This window comes from Pagrus pagrus (assembly GCF_965226575.1).
Source record: "Pagrus pagrus genome assembly, chromosome: 2".
Classification (NCBI taxonomy): Eukaryota; Metazoa; Chordata; class Actinopteri; order Spariformes; family Sparidae; genus Pagrus; species Pagrus pagrus.
In genome coordinates this window covers 9,539,762-9,560,273 of record NC_140186.1, presented here as the reverse complement: position 1 = coordinate 9,560,273, position 20,512 = coordinate 9,539,762, and the positions used below count along the sequence as shown (strand labels likewise).

Below are 20,512 nucleotides of genomic sequence, written 5' to 3'. Positions count from 1 at the left end.
GGATCAATCTACACACGCGTCCCGCCGGCTGTCATTTGCAAATGGTCGCATGTCTAGACGAGCTCATTTCCTTTTGGAATAACAGAGAGTCTTGGCTCAAAACTCCTTTGAATTTTCACAAGTTACACAGAATTAACTTATTACCCATCAAAACTGGTTTCCTTATCTGGGACTCACACTGTGCAGTCACCTAAATGCAATAATGTGGACAAACATGCATTCTGTAGATTCAAAACAATTGACTCTCGTTGAGTCCTGATCTGTATAGAGGACGTCTTCACCCAGACTTTCATTTAAAAGATCAAGTGGAAGTCTGAAGGTTACTGCAGCCAGCAAGACTGCTACACAGCTGACTGCAGCTCGAGTCACACCTTTAAACGACACCTGGAGGTACTTCCAGCCATTTCTGTGGAGACAAAAGCAGGTGTTTTACACTTACGACCGTCTCCACCCGCAATCATGGTGACCAAAACAGGTATTTTCAGCCAAACCATGATTTTTTTCCTAACCCTAACCAAGTGGCTTTTTGCAGAGAGAGAAAGGGAAAATTCAACCTGGACAAACATAAAGTTGCAACTTTAACCTTGAACTTTAAGTAATTGCTAACATTTATTCTGGGGATTGGGTTGAAAAAAAACAAGCTATTTGCAGGCTGTCTGTCAGAAAAACAACCATATGCAGTATGTCGACTGTGAAATTAATTTATTTCAACCCATATTTATGTTTCTTATTAGGCAGCAACCTCTAGTAGCCATAGTAATTATTATGGCAGCAAAAGAGGCTGTAACTGAAATGAGCTTGTACTCTGAGCTATGACATTTTGGGAGTCACCTGCAGTCAGGCCAGTCAGTCGTTTAGGTATGAGGATGTGTTGAATATTTGAACCATAATGAATGCAACATTTTGAGTCTGGGGCCACGTTTCCACCCAAAGTAGGCAGACCCAGAACTTTTAGCCCCAGGAACCAAAAGGTCCTGTGTTTGTACTGCAATCTAAAGACCCGTGAGCAAATTAGTCCACTGATATGACATTTTTGTGTGCAACAAAAACCTGACCTTCACTGTCCATCCGTCTGTTGTACGCTTTCTACTGCGACTCCATGTTGATATGTCAGAGCATGATGGACAAAAGAACAACTGGTTTGCAGCTTCAGATTTTTAAAATTGGTTCCTGAATAAAAGATGTGAATACTTGACCAATCATAAATACTCAGCAGTGCAAGCCCCATCCCCAAAGTTTTGGAAATTCCTACAGCACAGCAGGGACTTTTTTTCCCGTGTGCAAAATAATGTACCCAGAACTTAATTTAGGCCCAGGGGGCTGTTGTGGAACTGCAATGAGTTGGTTCAAAGATTCCCGGTCCCTGAGGAAAGTTCTTGCAGTGGAAACGGACCATTTTAAGTCGCTTGCCTTGTGGTCCAGCAGAGGGGGCTCTTCAAATTAACAACCACAATCAGTTAATCTGAACAAATGATATGTCACTTTGAATTAATTCAAGCTTAACCCTACTAAGAAGTATTGTTGGTGTCGCCGAAGTTCATCAGTGAACGACTTTGTTACACCGTCCAATATGACTGTCTAATAAGACTTGGTCTTGTAACGGGACGTGTCGATGAAGAAAATATTGAAAAATGCCAGTCTTACCCTTTTGAAAGAGAACATTCAAAATGACCCATTTATCAAGCCTTAATAAAATGTTGAAAGGAGAATTTAAAAAAAGCATATGAAAGGAAATTGAAAATTGAAATGATGAATGGAAAGTGAAATTAAAAATATTTCAATTCTGGATGAATTCGTCCACCATCACATCCACCTGACCAACCAAAACAAGTCCTGTCTTGGATAGTACCATAAATATATCAACAATCAATTCATGTGTCTCAGAAACCATTAATTTAACCTCCAGATTATTACGTCGTTAGCTTCAAACAATAGTCAGATCCCTTTTAATGATCCATTAAGATCAATAGTATAGACTGAAGCTGAAGCCGCCTCAGGACACAAGGAGAAGGTGTACAGGATGGTGTAGTATTTATATCTACATCTCTTTGATGTCTTATAGACCTCCCCGGCCCACAGAGCACGGAGACCAGTGTTGAGGAGGATAGGATGTGACAGTATCCCTGGATCTGACTGAGCACCATGCTGGAGCTTCATGACACACTGCTATCTCTATTGGTTGCTTTTAGTCCATCTCCCGCACACACCAACGCCGCACCAGCACTCACAGTTAAACCGCCCACTCGTTTCTAGCCCCTCTCCCTTTTGCTCTCCCTTCTCCGTCAGCCTCGATTCAGTCTATTTTCACATCAAATGAACGCCCCTATTAGAAACCAAACTCGGATCAGGATTGTCCAATATGGAAGGAGGCAGGGAGATGTGGATGGAGAGAGTGGAGGAGGAAGAGAGAAACAAAGTGGTGAACAGGGAGGGACTGAGATTAGATGGAGGGGAAGCAAATGAGATATCAAGCTGAGTGAAAGTGCGAGAGGAGAAGTCTTAAGGAAGGACAAATTGAAAATGAGGATCGGCGAGACGCAATGATCACACTAACCAGATAATCTGTCGACCAGAACTATCAGCTATCGCAGCAAAGGAGGGATTTCTTTGGGCTGAAATAAACCCATCTGCTTGCCATCTTCACTGTTCCCTTAGAAACATGTGAGCCAGTTAGCCACCAACTTTGAGGTGGACGTGTGCACATTGCTCAAGGCGCCGAGGCCACGCATTCTTCCCTCCCTTTGAAGTACACCAATGCTTAATCTCACAGCTAAATTGTTTGAAATGTGGGTCATGGCTCCAATTTTACTACAGCGGTGTAAGACCAGTATATCGGTGCTTATTCCCTCTTGTACCTCGACGGCGAAATCATCTGTCTGTATTCATTTCTCGTTAATCAGAGGAGTTTCTGGACATGCTTCGTGTTAAGTTTCAATTAAGAGCAGCCGCAGGTAAACAAAGCTGTTGGATTGGGGTCAAAACAATTTGTTGGAGGCTGATGTGAAGTCGAAAGGAGGATCAGGCACAACTGAATGTTAAATAACTGAATTTGTACTTTTACTTCCTTCTCCTTTAAAAAAACAAACAAAATCTTTGTTATAAGATTGTACATTAGGTGTTTTTAAATGCTTTTAAAGGCCTTGTTATATACAGAATATGTGATTTGGGCTGTTTTTTGGTGCCACCCCATCACAAATGAAGGTCAATGAAAGACACGTCAAGGGTCTGACCAAGCCTGCTCCCCTTGTCCCCTGTTACTACACCCGTCCACCTCTTAATTCTCAAATCCCATTTCATTTCTCATTTAAATCCATCTGCATTTTACGTTTTTTTTTGTCATGCAGGCAGCGCTCCCAGTCATTTTCATGGAGGGGCCACAAGGGGCCTCTGAAAGTCTTGGGGTGGCAACCAAAAGCTGTCATTTGGGAAACCGGGCTGAGAAAAGATGATAAAGAAAATGTGTGATTGTGTTGCTGGTGTGGTACTTTGAGTTGTCTTGAATTAGGATTCAAACAACATGCTGCTGAAACAATCTGTCTAACATCTGAACCTGAGGGAAGATTGCTTTACAAACACGTTTCAGGGTAATAAGCAGATCAGGATTCAAGTTTATTGGGTAAGTTTGCAGACACAAAGATTTTGACTCAAGGTCTCAGCAGCTCTCAGTGTTGCAAGGCAAAAGCAACAGCAAGGAAAACAACACGGCTCAATAAAAATAATGAAGATAGAAAAAGCATAACAGAGCACAGCTACCACAGACAGTGGACAGAGCTTCTGTGCCTGAAAAGTGAAGCCTTAAACCTGCGTTATTTCTCATGGCTAGCAGAAGGGGCGACTCCACTGGTTTCAAAAATAAGTCTGATTATATGTAAGCTTATGAGAGAAACTTCAACGGATTTTCTTTCATTGGTGTTGATGACAGCGTTGGAGAGCACATGTGGCGGCTGTAAAGCACGTATCATATTATTCATATGATTTTCATACTCATCAGTGACCTCTCTTACCCGTTGTGCAAGCGTTTGTATCATCTAACCTGTCAGCCGTCCGTACATGTATTACAAAGGAATGACAGGAATGTTTTGTACTGTACGAGATGTGTGCCGCTACTGCACAACACAGGCTTACTGTGCAGGACTGTAGTGGGATATCAAGGCCTGTTTCACTCTCATTTTCAAGGTAAAAACAATGTAATCACTTAAAAATGTCTTCTCAGTATTGCCAAGAAATAAAAAAGCTCAGTTGGTATATCAGTCAAACCAACTATACAGCTCAAGTTGAATACAAAATAGGATGAACATGCAGGGGCATCTGATAAGTGACCTTTGCTCAAGTTCTCTCTACTGTTGTGAAAGAGAGAAACAGACAGACGGAGAGAAAGTGAAGGGTTTTACATGCTTCTCGAAGACTGCACCTTATCAGGCTCTCCATGACTGGCTTCTCCAGGAGTCCCCGGGGTTCCCAGTGGGCACAAGAAAGAGCGAAAGAAAGAGATGAACTGCATGCAGAATGGACAGCGCTGCATCCAAAATTGCCCTGAACTAGAGAGCAGTGTGTGATTACCATTTCGAGGGCAGAGGAGTGTGTTAAGAGAAGCAAAGTGGAATAATCATTAGCCGGGTCTAGCACGTGCGAGAGGGTCAAGGTTAAAGCGGGGCTGAATCCTCCACGGCTCCAGCTCCATATATGATTAAGACTTTAAGTGACCGTTCAAGCATCGCAAAGGAAAACTCCACTCCTCTTCAACACACTGCTGTCCAAAAGCCGGACCTGTTCTCCAAAGATGGATATTCAAGCTTCAGCTTCAGGGTCCTACTAAGCAGTGACTTTGTTTTTCTGCCGAGCAATTTGTTTTCTTTAATCATAGAGCTTGAATTATAATAACTTCTTACATGTACTTATCCTCAAGCTTTGTTGAGCTTACTTATTTAAAGCCTGTGCAGGACATTGGAAAGAGCTATTTGTGTGAACCAAAATAAAGCAATAATAAAATGATAGGATACATCCATTTCCTGTGTTTTAAAGGATACGTTGGTTGGGTAAAACAGAATATAACAGGGAGAGATGCAGGATGCTTGTGATGCTTGAAAACTGCCTGACCAAACAACCAAAACCGTCATGGAATATTTACCCTGGCAGCCACGTTCGGCCAAATATTAACTGTGCATGATGGGAAAGCAAATGTGGGCTGTTTATTTTGACTGACGCAGACTTGTGTGTATGCTCACCTTGTGTGGATAAAATCAGAGCGACCTTAACTGATGCCGTTTGACGCATCAAGTATTACTCATACACCATTCATTCCCATTACTCCCGCTGGAAATATCTTTATTTGGTCTGAGGATGATGAGTAATTCTGTACCCACTCATCTTCACATGAAACAATATGCCAATTAAATAAATACTAAACTACAATTATCCCATCCTAACCTCGTGCCAATCTCCATTCTCATTCCATCTCTTCGGTGCTCCAATAACCCTCCCGTACAAGGCAAAGCAAAGCTGGTAATAAGCTTTAACTGCCACTCACATTTTATTAGAAAAGTTAATATCAATAGTCGGGAAGGAAGCTTAACAGTTTCAGGTTCCTGGGAGTCAACACCTATAATTAGAGCCTTTCATGGTCTTCTTCTGTACTTCTTATAAGGTTAAATTTCATGTTCTGTGCCAAGTTCTTGTCAACTTTGACAGAGGAACAATAGAAACCATCCTGACTGGAAACATGTTAAACTGGCATGGTTTGTGCACAGCCCTGGACAGGAAGGCTCTACAGCGCGTGATTAAAACCACCCAGAATGTCATTGTACCGAGCATCAGTGCAGTCTGCACAGATTGGGCTGGGTAGAGTGAAAAAATGTTTGATACTGGTACCGATACCTTGACTTTGATTCCTATTTCTATACCAATTTTATGAAATCTCTTTTTTAAAGATCACATTACACATACACGTGGTGAGCCCCATCTCTGGACGCAACTTAGTGTTTTTTTCAGCATACCTTGAGACAGTCACTCACCAGCTCTATTAGATCTTCCCACAACAGGCATGCTGCATGCTTAGTGGCATGCTGACGCTGATGAGATTCACTCTTTAGGTCTTGAAATTTAGTATCGAATGACAAGACACTTTTCGAGACTCGGTAGTATCGAGGCAATTCGGTCGAAGTTAGATACCGTGCCTTTTGCACAGAGCCCGAAGGATGCTAAAAGATATCACCCACCCCTGCCACGGTCTGGTCACCCTGCTGCCATCTGGCAAAAGATACAGAAGTGTCCGCTGCTGTAGCACCAGAAAGCTCAGGCTGTGGGAACCTGATTTTCTTTCATGTGTAGCCCAAAGAAACTACGACTTCAATTGTACAATGTTGTAAAACCCAGTGTTGTTGAGAGACAGTTATTTCTTGAGCCTTGAATGAATTGTTCTACAGTTTGGCCTATATATTTATCTTACAGACATGAGAGTCGTATCTATCTTCTAATCCAACTCTTTCCCAAAATGTCACACTGCTCCTTTAAGAGCCATTGTGACAGGATCATAATGTCATCATCTGTCCGTCCGGAGCTGTTAACAGTGACTATGTAATAGAGATATCATTGGATTTGCACTGTAAAGAGGGCTCACACTAAAGAGAGACCTTGCTCTCAGTTAACTCTCCTTAATTGCAAATAAAGGTTTTAATAAAAAAAGTTAATGTTACAAAGTCATTTCCTTTATAAAGCTGGGTATGATTGTGTGCAACTGAGTTTGATGGAAACAGCTGTTCCCAAAATGTTGTGGCATTTGGAAACTGTTCTTTTGTGATAGAAATGTGTTTTTTTCTACTCTAACAGTCAAGGTGTTTGCCTCTTAATTACCACCCATTCAGACAGACACTCACACGCTGATGGTGTGAAGCGCAGGCCTGCCTATTGGGAGCAACTTGGGGTTCAGGGTCTTTATCAGTCATCGACCCAGCAACCCTGAGATTAATGGACGACCTGCTTTACCTCCCGAGACACATTCAATCCAAGGTTGTGTCTCAGCAAGGTTAAATAAGGTTTAAACTTACTAAAATTACACATAATTAGCTGGAGAGGGGTCCCTAAGTAACCTTAGTGAAACAGGAACATTGTGTTGTAAGCTGTGCTTATGAGTTGTTTTATACACAGTATTCAGATACTGTCTGCATGAAAAACAACAACAAAAAAACTGACACTCTTCACCGTTAGCATGCTGACAGTTTTTTTTGGAGCAGTGTTAATGAGCTTTAAGTTGTAAACACAACACTGACAACTAACTAACTTACTTCTTCGCTGTTAACCGCTGCCTGTTAATCATCTAGCAGATAATGAGCAAGGTAAGCACACATTTCATTGCATGTTTGTGTCCAGCCAAAGTCCAATATTCACTCTTCTTTTAGCTCAGTTTTGGGGCCGATTTTTGCATGACAGACTCGATCCCATTTCCAAGACCACAAACCCTTGTTTTCGAGTGAACCCCTTGCCCCTCAGACCAGAGTTACAAGCTGTAGTGGGTAAAATCTCCCCCTGTAAAATTTGACAACCGCTCAAGACCGTCAGACGTCATCAGTTGACATATTCAACAAGGCGTCTTCCTCTGTGGAGATTCTCCTGTGTTACTGTGGCAATCCTGGTATTATCACAATGCTGTTTGCCATTTATCTGTTGTAGATAGAAAAGCATGGATGCTCGCAATTTGTTCATAGCTTCATGTTATCAATCAAGCTATAAAATAAAAGGAACACTGCTTCGTTACTGGCTGCTCCTACCTTACCAGTCTGCTCTGGTATTGAAGGAGTGGTACCGAGTGCAGCAACTTCACTGCTGGACTTTTTGCACATCATGTGGCATCAAAGTGGGGATGCAACATTGAAATACATCAAAATGTGGGCTGTCATGCAAGGGTTAGGGTATATAACCCTATCCATCTATAAAGTTAAGCAAACAACCCTGCTGCTTTCCACATGCAATATGCAGATGTGGACTTGTAATTTCAAAAGTGTCTGTGGTTGCAATGTCATTTCTCACTCATACAGTGTCTGGAGTAGCCGTAACTCCCACAAGTCATCATAAAGAAGAGCAAGGCCTTGTCCTGAAACCCCCCCCCCTAAACCTTTCTTTCTTCCTCCGGAGTTGTCCTCGGTTTGATGTGCCCGTCCACACAGACAGAGCAGTGGTGGATTAAATCAACCCTGAACGGGATGCCACTCTCGACTGAAGAAGTGACGGCAGACCAGAAACCACACACAGATCGACAACAAGTGTGAGTGAAGGACACAAAAGTCTTCTTGTTCAAATATGATGAGGGTGTCATGAGGTGTAAAATGCACTGCACAGGACCCCTAAACATTCCTCGTTACGCCTGACATGTGCCGTTAATATCTCTGCAAGAACTCATGCTGAACTTCTATTCAGCCATGATATTAAAAAAAATGCAGTTCTGACTAATTTTAGATTGATTCACGCATGTTAAGTCACATTAGGCTAATTTAGTCCCATTAATTTTGTGCAGTCCTGATTGTTTTTTCTAAATATATCCGTCTTCCTTTGTACTGCAGCGAGGCTTCACAGTGAACTACTTTAAATTTTACCCTGCTTTAAATTTTCACCCTGACTTGGTTTAATATGATTTATTAACGTCGAAACACATTAACGTCATTTGCTCCCATTTCTTTTCCGTGTATTTTTTTCCCCCTCCACCCTGCTTGGTCTCTTTATGCCTCTCTGCTGCTTCAATTAGAGACACCCTTTACTTTTATCATGTCAATAATTTAAAATTATGTAATTAAGTTATTAAGTTTGCTTATATATTAATACATTATATTTTATCGAACATTTCTGAACATTTAGTCCCATCAACACAAACTTTCAATTTACTTTTTTCATTATAGAAATGTCTAATGCTATTTTTGTTCCCTGATGTTTTTATTCATTAGAACATCTACATCAAAGCAACAGTTGTTCTAGTGTCCCTCTTTTTTTTCTTTAAAGGTTATTTATTTGTTTTCTTCAAGCTGTCTTTGCTTTAAGCTTTGCATGTGGTATCTCTGTAAACGTGACCCGACTATGGCCGCGTCTCCACAACATGCATTCATCACCACGAACTGGTGAGTCCACTGTTAAGCAATTTTGAATGTGTACACTACTGTATTAAACACACAGACACACAGTCTGGATCTGACTGATTATGCCTCCCAGTTATAAATATGCTCACAGCAGAAGATTAGGGGAAGATGGGCTTTCACACATAATAACTGAGATTATCCTGCTGACTCCTCTGACGTCAGAACTTCAGATCTCACAGGAACTTGCACGATTCAACGTGACACCAAAGAAAACATCAGGGGAGACAGACGCCCGCACTCAGATTGCTCTTCCTCGCCGCTGAAAAACAGCTCTCACAGTCGGCCTCTGCACTCCCCAGGACTTGTTTGTGATTCACTGGATCACATAAGCACACACACATCTGCACCTCTACATAAATCTACAGAACACTTTACACCTTCAGCTGAGTACAACTGTTTGTAGTTGTGTTGTACTTTGATCACAATCCTGATGTGACTCAGCAGACGTGGACAGACATGGATGTAAACCGCCACTTGACCGGTGCGCGGAGGCATGAACCTGCAGGGTGGTAATTCTAGTTCAAGAATGAAATTATATTTTGGCGACCCACTTTTAAAGACTTACATCTTTTAGAGAAACAAATGATCTTGGGGATGAGTGCAACAGACGGGTCAGACATGGTTTGTTATGTTCCTCTTACAGGATCTGCTGAGAATATCAAGATTATTTGCTGCCGCCAGCCTTATCCTTTAATCTTTGTTGCTGTGTGAAATCCTTTAATCGTCATTGTTGTGAAATCCTGCTCAGTTTGACCTTTTCAGCTTTAGCAAATTTATTCCCAAGAAATTATTCAAGATTAAACCAATGGGAAATGACAATCAGCTTGTGAGTGTTTTTATTTTAGGGGTCAACAGCCAAACAATATTGGGAATCGTTGGTGTGAGTGTGCTGGCTCTGACCCTGCTATATGTTTCCTCCTGAGGCTGCTGTTACCTTTTGACCTCTTAGCGTTCCTGCTGCCAGAATATTGCCATTTTGCAGTATTTTTATAATCCTATAAAATAACAAAACATACCAGAAAATATCTATCTTGTAAAAACAACTACTTTCTGCAATTCAAATACAGTTTTTAGCTTTATTTTTACATTTAATTAAGGATATTTACACATAATAAAACAATGAAATTGCCTTTAAATGTGGTCAAACGCTGTTATAATACAAATAACTGTATATAGCGCTGTCACACCAGTGAAATGATGTCCTCACAGTAACCTTGGTAACTAGTTTGTATATTTAAAAAAATTTTTAATTTAGAGAAGTTTTTGTTGTGAAAACTAATTAAACAAAGTATCTGTCAGTTAAGAAACAAATCTATGTAACTACACAGTACTTTAATATAATACTTCAATATTAAATGTAACCACAGAACCAATACTTCTCTTAATTGTCACTCATTTTTCAAATCAATTTTAGCAAATGCAACGACAGTTTTTGATTAAACAAAAAAAAAGCAAATTTATTTTCATGCGTAGAGGAAAAGCAATTATGAATGAAATTGTGAAAGCAAAAATAATTGAGGCAAAGCCGGCTACAGTAATCCAGCAATGAATGGAGACCTACAAACATGAATTAAAGCGATAACACAGTTAAAGTGATGACAAATTTGTACCGCCAATTAAAAATATACTCATGCATACATAATATCCTGAGCTGTTTGTTGAAGGAGAGACACAAGTCGTCGTCACGTGACTCACATTGATCACTCGGGGGTCGAACGCACGAGCATCATATCTGATTTACCGCATGGGAACTCAAGCCTAAAGTTATGATGAAGCAGGCGCTCTTAACTGAGGATGATCCCACATTCCAATAAGACTGCGGGGCCTCACAGAAATCCATATGTGATACGCATCTTCACAGTCAGTCAGTCAGAGTGTTTGCGCTCCAAGGTCAGACGGTCCACCTTTACTGAGAACGCACCACTACATTTATATTTAATACACAGAATGAAAACCAAGCGTTTGGAAACGCAAACGCTCTTTCTCAGCAGCAATAAATCCTGATGGCATACCAGCATTTTTTAAGAAAGTCTATTCATGAAACTGCTGTTATTCAGCACTTATAGAGTCAATAATCTCTGAGGAGAGTCATGGTGAGGCAATATACTCCAAAAGGTGAATTAGACAGCTGGCCGCTTTGATCTGTGAGCTTTGATCAAGCGTGACTTCGGGAGAGCCTAAAATTAGCCACACAACTGACTGGTCCTCCAGTTCTCCTGCACTTACTGAACAAATGGCATACGTGTGTGGATACATTATAGTTTGTAATTTGCTTGTAAGTTTGAGAAACTTAAGATAAATGAAGTGTTTGGAAGAACAAAGAGGTACAAGATAGATGGGAGCTATTTCACTGAAGTAGCATCTCTTCCTTTCAAGTGAAAGTGGAGAGTAATTTTACCAATCAGCAGAAGCGGCATTCAAATATCTTTTGTGAAATGAGCTCAACGTTTTTTGCCAATCAATTTTCATAACATGAAAGGATAATGTGAGGAAATTATGACTAGAATAGCTGTACAGTGAAATAACTCAGTTAAGTGTTGTGGATAAGTGAGGGGATCGTTTCTCTAGCTATCTTTAATTGAAGCGAAGTATCCGTGTTCAGCAGACTGTGTTCCTTTTGAGCGTGTGAATAGAAAGCAGCAGGGGTGATGTTTTTGTGTAGGCTAACCCGGAAGTTAGCATCACTCTGGTTCCCTCGACAAAAGGGATTTTGGATTATTGCAGAAAATGAGTTTTTTAATGTTCAACAAGACAATCGTCACAATGGAAAAACACTTTCGTGATTTTTGGGTAAATATAACCACTTGAAGTAGAAAAAGCTAACGTCAGGCTACAAACAAATTAGACTGCGTTGGTGTGACTTCACTGTCACCACCGTTAAGCTTCCTACTACTGCACGATACACTTTGCTACATATTGACCAATGCACAATTCGGACAGTTGGAAATAACTAACCCGAGTCTCCATTTTCGGCATTTAATGTCCAACCTCTGTAGTCTCACTCAGCCACTTTCTAACTCAAAAGTGGGGTGTTCACTGACATTTTATCTTTTAGATCAAAACATAACAATCTGTTTACCTTGTGTTAACCACAGACCTTATGTCAGGCATTTAACCAAAAACCCACTGACTTCAAGACAAGGGAACCAAAACTTCAAAAATACTAACTGACTCACTCCTGTAGGTTCAGAACAGGCAAAACAATTACCAGAGCCTACCGTCAACGTCGACTCCTAGAAAAAACTATTGGGTCCGCTAGTTTAGCCTCACATTTCACACTGGATTGTTTCAGCAGTCTATTTATCTATCCCAATCAGTCATTTTAACAACATAGACATATAGACTGAACAACGATGTATGTGTTTTATGTTTATTTGTTTCCCCCCGACCCCTCTCCATCTCTTCTTCCCCTGTACATGCATGAAGTTTACTCGTGTGTCAACGCTGCCCGGAGCAAACCTGCAGTGATTTGTGTCCACTCGCGTCTTTCCATTGATTTTGTGCACAATAAAGTATCTATTTGGATATATATTTTGCTTCGCTTTCATTCTGAACACTCTGATCTTTAGAGGCTCTGCTGGTTGTTCTGCAGTTGTTCATCAAAGACCCGATAGGACAGTAGTGACAACACAAGCCTCATTTCTGAATATTTTAACACACTGGAGGATTTTCTTCATGTGACATCTGAAAAAATTGGGTATGACTCGGCGGCTAGTGAAGCACTTTAACAGAGCTGTGGTGGGTTTTCTCACCTTCTCAGTTACAGTGTGTTACGGCAACTTCACCACCCAGGAGAGACAGAAGTTGGAAAGAGCTGAAGGCACAGCATCTAAGATCATTGGCTGCCACTCTCCCCTCACGGTCCAAACACGAGGTGCTCAAAGCGATCGGTGATCCATCACATTCCTCTTGCTCCCTGTTCAAATTCCTCGGATGCAGAAACACCTGTCTCAGAGCCTGAGGCTGTCCAGCATTTAAACTTTATAAGAGTAATGTTGTCATTAGCACACCGACTGCACAGTTTCAAGCAACTCAACAAGGCATTAATGTATGCAAGAATGCATATAATCCAACATGAACATTGCATTCATGAAGTCTTGATTTAAAGGTTCAATGGTGAAAAAGGATGACCTTGAAACATGACTACATATTAACAACAGTCTTTTGGCTTAGGCATGTGCTTTGTGCTGCGCCTGCTGGATAAATCAATACATAAACATATGAATTTGCATCCAAAACAAATTATCACATTTTCCCAAAACGGATTAGACCGTATCCGAGTATGAAAAGTTTCGACGCAAAACTTAAGACAAGAACAGAGAGATACAACAACAAAATACTTATTAAGGTAAAACTGTTTATTCTTAGCGAAAAGCTTGTCAAAACAACATCCTTCATGGTGAGACCTCATTTTCACCACCACAAATGTAGTCTATTTCACAAATCAGGAACATGTCAGATTGTCCTCCTCCTAATGAATAACACAGAGACAACCACAATCAGTATGGAAATTGGTATGAGCGCCGTTCTCGCATCCTTAAACACGAGCAGACAGAACATCTGTATGCACGCATGAGTTTGTGTGCATGTGTGAAAATGCATTCCTCTGGTTCATCAATTTAGTGGGAACCATTTCACAAAGCCTTAAGAGTGTGTGTCCAATACATCAGCATGCATTTGGGTCAAATAGGTAATGTGAAACATGTTGTTTAATATGACACACTCACACAGAGCTGTCACCTGATTCTCCACGGAGCTTTCAGTGTCTTTTTTATTTTTTTAATCTTTGTTTTACACAACAACTGTCCATAACTGTGTGTATGTGTGTGTGTGTGCATGTGTGCATATGTGATTGTGTGAGTGGGTGCGCATGTGTGAGTCTAAGTGTGTATGTGCTGAAAATGACATATATGATTGTTTACTTGCACTAGCACTCTTCTTGTTTTCTACTCTATTTCTAACTGATTTTTATAGAACTATGTATACCTGTTGTGAAGCACATTGAGTCTGCCTTGTGCATGAAATGCGCTTTATAAATAAAGCTGAATTGAATTGAATTGAATAATCAATAACAGGCTGAGAGTCTCCATCAGTTTCCTTTTCATCCATATGCCTCACAGTAGTTTGGTCCACTGCCAATCAACCTGCACCTCTCACACATTAGTGCTCAGTACAATGTCTAAGGATCAGTCTCTGAGTGTTACTAGTAGCAGCGTCTTCACAAAAGTTAACTTAAAACAAAATATTCTATTTTCCTCTCGTCACAAAGCTGTACTTATGCTCTGGTTAGGTTTAAGTACAAAAACACACTTGGTTTTGTTTGAAAAACATAATGTTTTGGCTTGAAATAGCTCGCCTACCTGTCTTTTTAGAAGTGACTCCCCCACTTCCTGTCAACAATCTCCATTTTTTAACATGGCTAGAAAGTGCTCTGAGTACTCCTTAAAAATTTCCAGTGGTGACACATTTACCACGGTCCCTCGTCAAATACCCCCTCCATGTTTGCCACCGATCAGTGAGTGGAAAGCTGGAATGTGATGTGTTGCTCTCTGACATTTCAAATGAACAAAGTGTGAACAATTTAAGCTCTGAGCATCAGGGCTCCAAGGTTTTCTCTCTCGCAGTATGATGGCCATATCACTGCTGCTGAGTCAGGCAACAACACTCCCTCAGAAATGAAAGGTTTTTACACGATGCTACGCCTTTGTGGTCTTGACTCAACCTTACATGCCAACTGTTCTGTCTGTCGCACCTTTCCCGTGCCGACCCCTTCTTCCCAAAAGCATCTTAAGGCTGAGATGATCTTAGCCCTTTAGACTTCTCATCTGAGGCTTAAGAAGCTTTTGGGAGACAGGGACCAGGTCGTGTTATCTCCTCTTGATCCTGCTTCCCAAATGGTGGAATGACTCAGTAATTGCAGTCACGACATAAATGTCAAAATTGCTCCTGGGATTTATAATGCACATATGAGCAAGGGGAAATGTGTAACTGAGTGGAATTGGTCAGGTTACATTCATTGGGTTTCTTCATGGGCCCAGTGAAAGGGGATTAGTCCATGACACTGTGTCTGATATGAAGCCTGACACAGGTTATTAAGAGGCTAATACACTGACCCTCAAGTTCAACTGCCCTCCACTCATGTCTACCTTTTCACTTCTAAGGCAGTTAACACAGGGATTTGATGGATCATGAGATGTGCTGGAGACGTACAAGCCCACATTTCATGGCTGATTACATTTAGCTTCTAATAATACAATTGAAGTGGTGGTTCCAATACATTTGTTTCAGTGCCACAGTGTACGAAAACTGAAGAGGACAAATGAAGTTATATAGACCGTATAGTAAGCACGGTAACACCAAATATACCCAGTAGTAATAGGAGTACATTACGTGTGCTTGTGACTGGATGGTATGAGTTTTTTGTTCAAGTGCAGAAGATAATTTGTCACTGTAACAGCGGATCAGCTGAGAGTGTGATGACACAAACTATTGCTCAAGAAAATATCATCTTCTACACTGATGATTACGCCTGCTCAGTCACATTTAACCAAAAAGAAAGCTACAAATGATCTGCACGTAAATGGTCTGTATGATGACTATTTTAGTTCACAGCAACAGGTATTGTAGTAACGGTGTGCGCACAATTTTCATTCAGTAAACCTAGTAAAGTTATATTCTCCCTCACATTGTATTGTAGCAGATTCAATTGTACCGAGGTGAAAATGTCCCATAAATGAACAGCCTGCATTCAGGAACTGAAGATATGACAATCAACCAGGCACCGATAATATACTCATTATTGGAAAATGATGGAGATATAATTTCAGACTGGGCTGTTATTATCTGGTGATTATCCTTCAGTCTGCTGGATGGCAGACTCATGCTAAATGCCTTTGAACACATCCATCAACTTCAGTCTGCGAAGCCACAATTATCAAATGCATTGTACGATCAGATATAACACCAAGACACAAAATGCAAAGACAGGAAATATTTTTGAGAAATATTTCGTGGTCTGATTGAAAAATTCATTTTCAGGTCCAGCATGTAGTATGTAGGAGTGTCTATTGGCAGAAGTACAATATAATCATAACTACTATATTTTAATTGTTGTATAATCGCCTCAAACTAAGAATTGTTTTTGTAATGAGCCCTTTACTTCAAGTGATTCCTCTCCTGCGGAGTCTGGTATGTTGCATCTCCATGTTTCTACAGTAGCCTAGAGAGGACAAACCAAACAATGGCTCTAACCCTTTCACATTTTTTTTTTTTGCATTTTTAATGGCCACAGTAGGGGGGAGGATGAGTTGAGGGGTATTCAGTTGGTTGCAATCTGGAACCCCACCACTAAATGTCACTAAATCCTAACACACTGGACTTTTAAAAGTGTTTTTGAATCATGGCCAATAACAGGCCAACCCCAGACAATGATCCAATTTGAATGGCATTAAGTAGAGCGCATACCTCTGCCATGACCCAACAGTCCCCTTTAATTCACTCAAACTATTACTGTTAACCATAATTTAAATCACCATATCTAGGATCCTTATCAAGTTGTACTCACTCATAGATGGCAGCCACCTACAATACGCCATCATCACCATCCAATCATTATTCCCTGAGAAATTAACAAAAATGTAAAAAACGCCCTGTCTCACAATGTAAAAAAAAAAAGCCTGAAATCCATCTCCTTATCTGGATCCAAAAGTTAATGGGGTCTGTTCTGGGCCGAGACCCATCCTCCATCCAAGTTTCATGGAAATCTGTTCAGAAGTTTTTCTGTAATCCTGCTGACAAACAAACCAACAAACCAGGGGTGAAAACGTAACCTCTCTGGTGGAGTTAATCATCAGTTAAACACGTGTCTCAAGAGAGCTGGATATTGTGTTGTATGGTGACACTATTCATTCTGATTAGAGTTGTTCATTGTGCAAATCTAATGTTTTTTTTAAGAATCCTGGGATTTCACATTATGCACATTAGAGTTCTCTCTCTGGTTGAGTCAGCTGACTTCCTGTTGGCTCCTCACACACATGGATGGCAGGAAAATAACTTACTGACACCACTCTTTTATCGGGCTTTTATGTGACCTAACGTCTCAAACTTTGATAACACAATATGTCATTGAGGGGTGTTTCTGCCAACCCAAAGCATCCGTATTCAACAACCTGAGGATGAGACTCAACAATCAACAGCTATTCTCTGACAAAGTCTGCTCAAAGCTGTGACAGCCCAGCGCAGTGCCCCGGGGGCTGAGGTTAAACCACCGTTCTAAGTAAATTGGTGCACAGATCTACTAAACAAGTAACCATAGCAACAATACTGCTGCTTGAGGAAACCTAGCAGTTAACGATGAGTTGAGGATACATGAGGACAAGACACAATTTATCTTGTTTGCTTTACTTGGAGTGTATTTTTGCACTGGCAGGAAAAAAAAACAAAACAACAGACCTGACAGAGAAAACACGTCCGCCTCGTTATGTGTCGCTTCATGTGTTTTAATGATGTGTCAATTAGGTAATTGGTTGTGATCAACCGCTGAAAAAGTTGTTCAAGTCAGACACTCCTGCCTCCTTACTTTTATCAGGACTAAAACCGATCTACTGTTTTAGATTTAGCGAGCGCTCGGAGCAATAAACCAAAAGTTATCTGTGATGTCCATGTTTTGAGCGCCACAGCCATTACTGAAACACATGTGTGCCGTTCCCAGAAAATTAGTATGCAGTGCTGCGTGATGAAATGTCGTCACCTTTGCTGTCACAATAATAGAGGTAATCAGTGCATCTAATATATCACAGAGCAGCACAAATACTGCTGCACGCATACGTGTCATTAACACTAATGAGGCTGACAGCAGATGTGTGGCGCCGCATGGGAAAATCTCTCTTCTGCATCTTTCTGTCGGCCGGTACATCCTGCAAACGTGCGACAGTGTGCTGCCTGTGGATCAGAGGATACACGCTCATCCTCGCTTCAGAGCTTCGGACTCCGCTGGCTGGTTACCGACGTAATTGCAAGTCATGGCTGTTGTCACGTTTTCCCCAGTGACTCACTGTCTGCCATCGGTAAATGCTCCGTCTCCCTGCTCCCGTCCTCTCGCTCTGCCTGAATCGGCCATCTAAGCTCCACCCGGGGACGCGCCGCGAGGCATGATCAATAGGTCACACTTAAAGACAGGCTTCCCCTGTTTCTCTGCCGTCTTCTTGATACTGGCAGATTGGCTCAAAACAGACAAATACCCTTTGCTAGTTCTGAAAGATTTCTCTTTCTAGTGGCATATCTGTCTTGATCTGTTGTCTCTCGTGTCCCTGTCCCAGTTTCCACTCTCTCCTACCTCCCCTCTGTTTTCCTCACATTTCCTTGCCTGGCTCATTTCGAAGTGACAAGCCAAGATTGAACGGAGCTTACAAGCATTATCCCGAAGCTGTTCTTTTTTAGGGCTTTTCTTTTTTTCTTTGTTGAAATAACTTTTCAAAAGGTAAACAAGAGCCGGAGAGAGTAATTGAAAGACGGGCGCTGCAAAAATCGATGTCAAGGCCGGAGAAAAGGAGAATCTCAACCAGAGGACTGCACTGGTAGTGGTTATTGATCAGGAACATTAATTCTCTGCTCAGCAGTTTTTCAGTACTTTAGGCTAGTTTACCTTTAGGGCTGCAGTCTATCAAGACTTACCTTTAACGAGGGCGGCAGCAGAATATATTTCTATTTTCTTTATATTCGGAGCGAAAAGGATCAAAGCCAGAGTGACCTGAAAATAGATCTGTGGCATTAAGTCACATAAGCCAGAGAAACGAGAAAAAGCAAAGATTTGTCAAATTAAGAAGATGTTACACATCCAGAAAGGTGTTCGAGGAATTTTGTTTAATTTTAATTACTTCTTGACACCGTGTGGGAAGATGTATCACAGCTTGTGCTTGCCATGTTGGACCGGTGCATCTGGCACCAAGCAGGGAGAGGTGGGAGCATCACAGGCATCTATCTGAGGAGCGCAGAGGGCTGAGGGAACAGAGAGAAGCCACGCTGGGGGAAATTAGCAGAAGCTTTTCTTTATCATGGTTACTGAATGACACGTTAAGTCAAAGCCTGTAGGGTTATAGGAGGAGGCAGCGAGCGCTTAAACCAGAGACTAGACGGATAAAACAGCCTTGACACCTTCTCCTCAAAGTAGGTCACAAAATCCTCAGGAGAAAGGCAGAAGCAGGTGGTGCTTAGAAGGGATATACAAACAAATGTTTTTTTTCTAGTGTTTCAAAGCAGAAGATAGGATTTGGGAATGGCGGGCTGATTTAGCGACTGATGGATGAGAAGATGGAGACCACAGGGGTCATGGACAAGAAGACAAGGAGAAGATGTGCTTACGTCGAGAGTCTCTGGGCAGTTAAAGGAAAAGTCAAGCAGTTTGGGGAAATATACTTGTTTGCTGACAAATCCTCACTCTCTGACAAGATCAATATCAATTTGTTCTCTGAGCACCCGTTCAGTGCTGAGACAGATGGAGGGCGTGCCTCTCCTCACTAGCTGCTCTATTTAAGCAACATGTCAAAGACTCACACAAGTAATTTAGCGACAACCTCTGTGACAACTGGAGGGTTGAGATGCTCTACGCGGCGATTGCTTTTAAAGAACAAACGTGAACATGTGACAAACTCGAGCTAAAACAACGACGTTCGTTTCTGTAGTTGTTTCTGCACAACGACAGGGTAGACGTCGGTGAAGTGATGTTTGAGCTGAAGTGCGATTAAGAGGTTGATGACCTGATTCTGTCCGAGCCATAAAGAGATTAAAGTGATCGTCTATCTGTAGATCAAACGCAGGTAAAAGGTCAGGTGGAAATTGAGTCCGGGGAGGAATAAAAATCTAGTGGAGGGGATGAAGAAAGTGTGGAGGGAAGAGAGCCTGAAGTTTTGTGATAAGGTCAAAGCAGAGAGGACATATGAAGGTGAAATGAAGAGAAGTCTCATTAAGTCAATATAGTTTGCCGTAGTTTTGAGCAACGCTCCGCGGAGGCCGCCATGTTTTTTAAAGTTTACATTTCCACGCCCTGTAAGGTAAGCAGTGTTAAAAGCAGCCTGAATTATCGTCAAATATCAGCGCTAAGACCACCCATCCACTTACATTGTGCATTGATACTGTTGATTTACATCTTAAACTACATTTCACCAGGAGTGTGAGTGTTCATTATGTATGTTTTATGCCGCTTTTGATACTTGGTAATTGCAGGTAGCATGCTGTTAGCTCCTCGTGTGTTTCTTACCGATGGTGACTTATGGTTATCCTGACCTAGCATGCTGTGAGTCAGTAGGCACTTTAAGCTGTGTAAATAGTGCTCGAGGGAGCAATGGCTTTTCTGTTTACTTAGCATCTCATCTGATAGCTTGTTTTTGATATTTTAC

General features: G+C 41.3%; 1 long non-coding RNA gene across 1 annotated transcript in view; it reads right to left on the bottom strand.

Annotated features, from left to right (window-relative positions):
* Nucleotides 1–13,490: 13,490 nt before the first annotated feature.
* The window catches only part of LOC311267414, a 93,900-nt gene continuing 86,878 nt past the window's right edge, over nucleotides 13,491–20,512 (bottom strand). Inside the window, exon 4 of the long non-coding RNA XR_014623834.1 lies at nucleotides 13,491–13,590. This is a non-coding gene — a long non-coding RNA (uncharacterized lncRNA). The remainder of the gene's footprint in view (nucleotides 13,591–20,512) is intronic.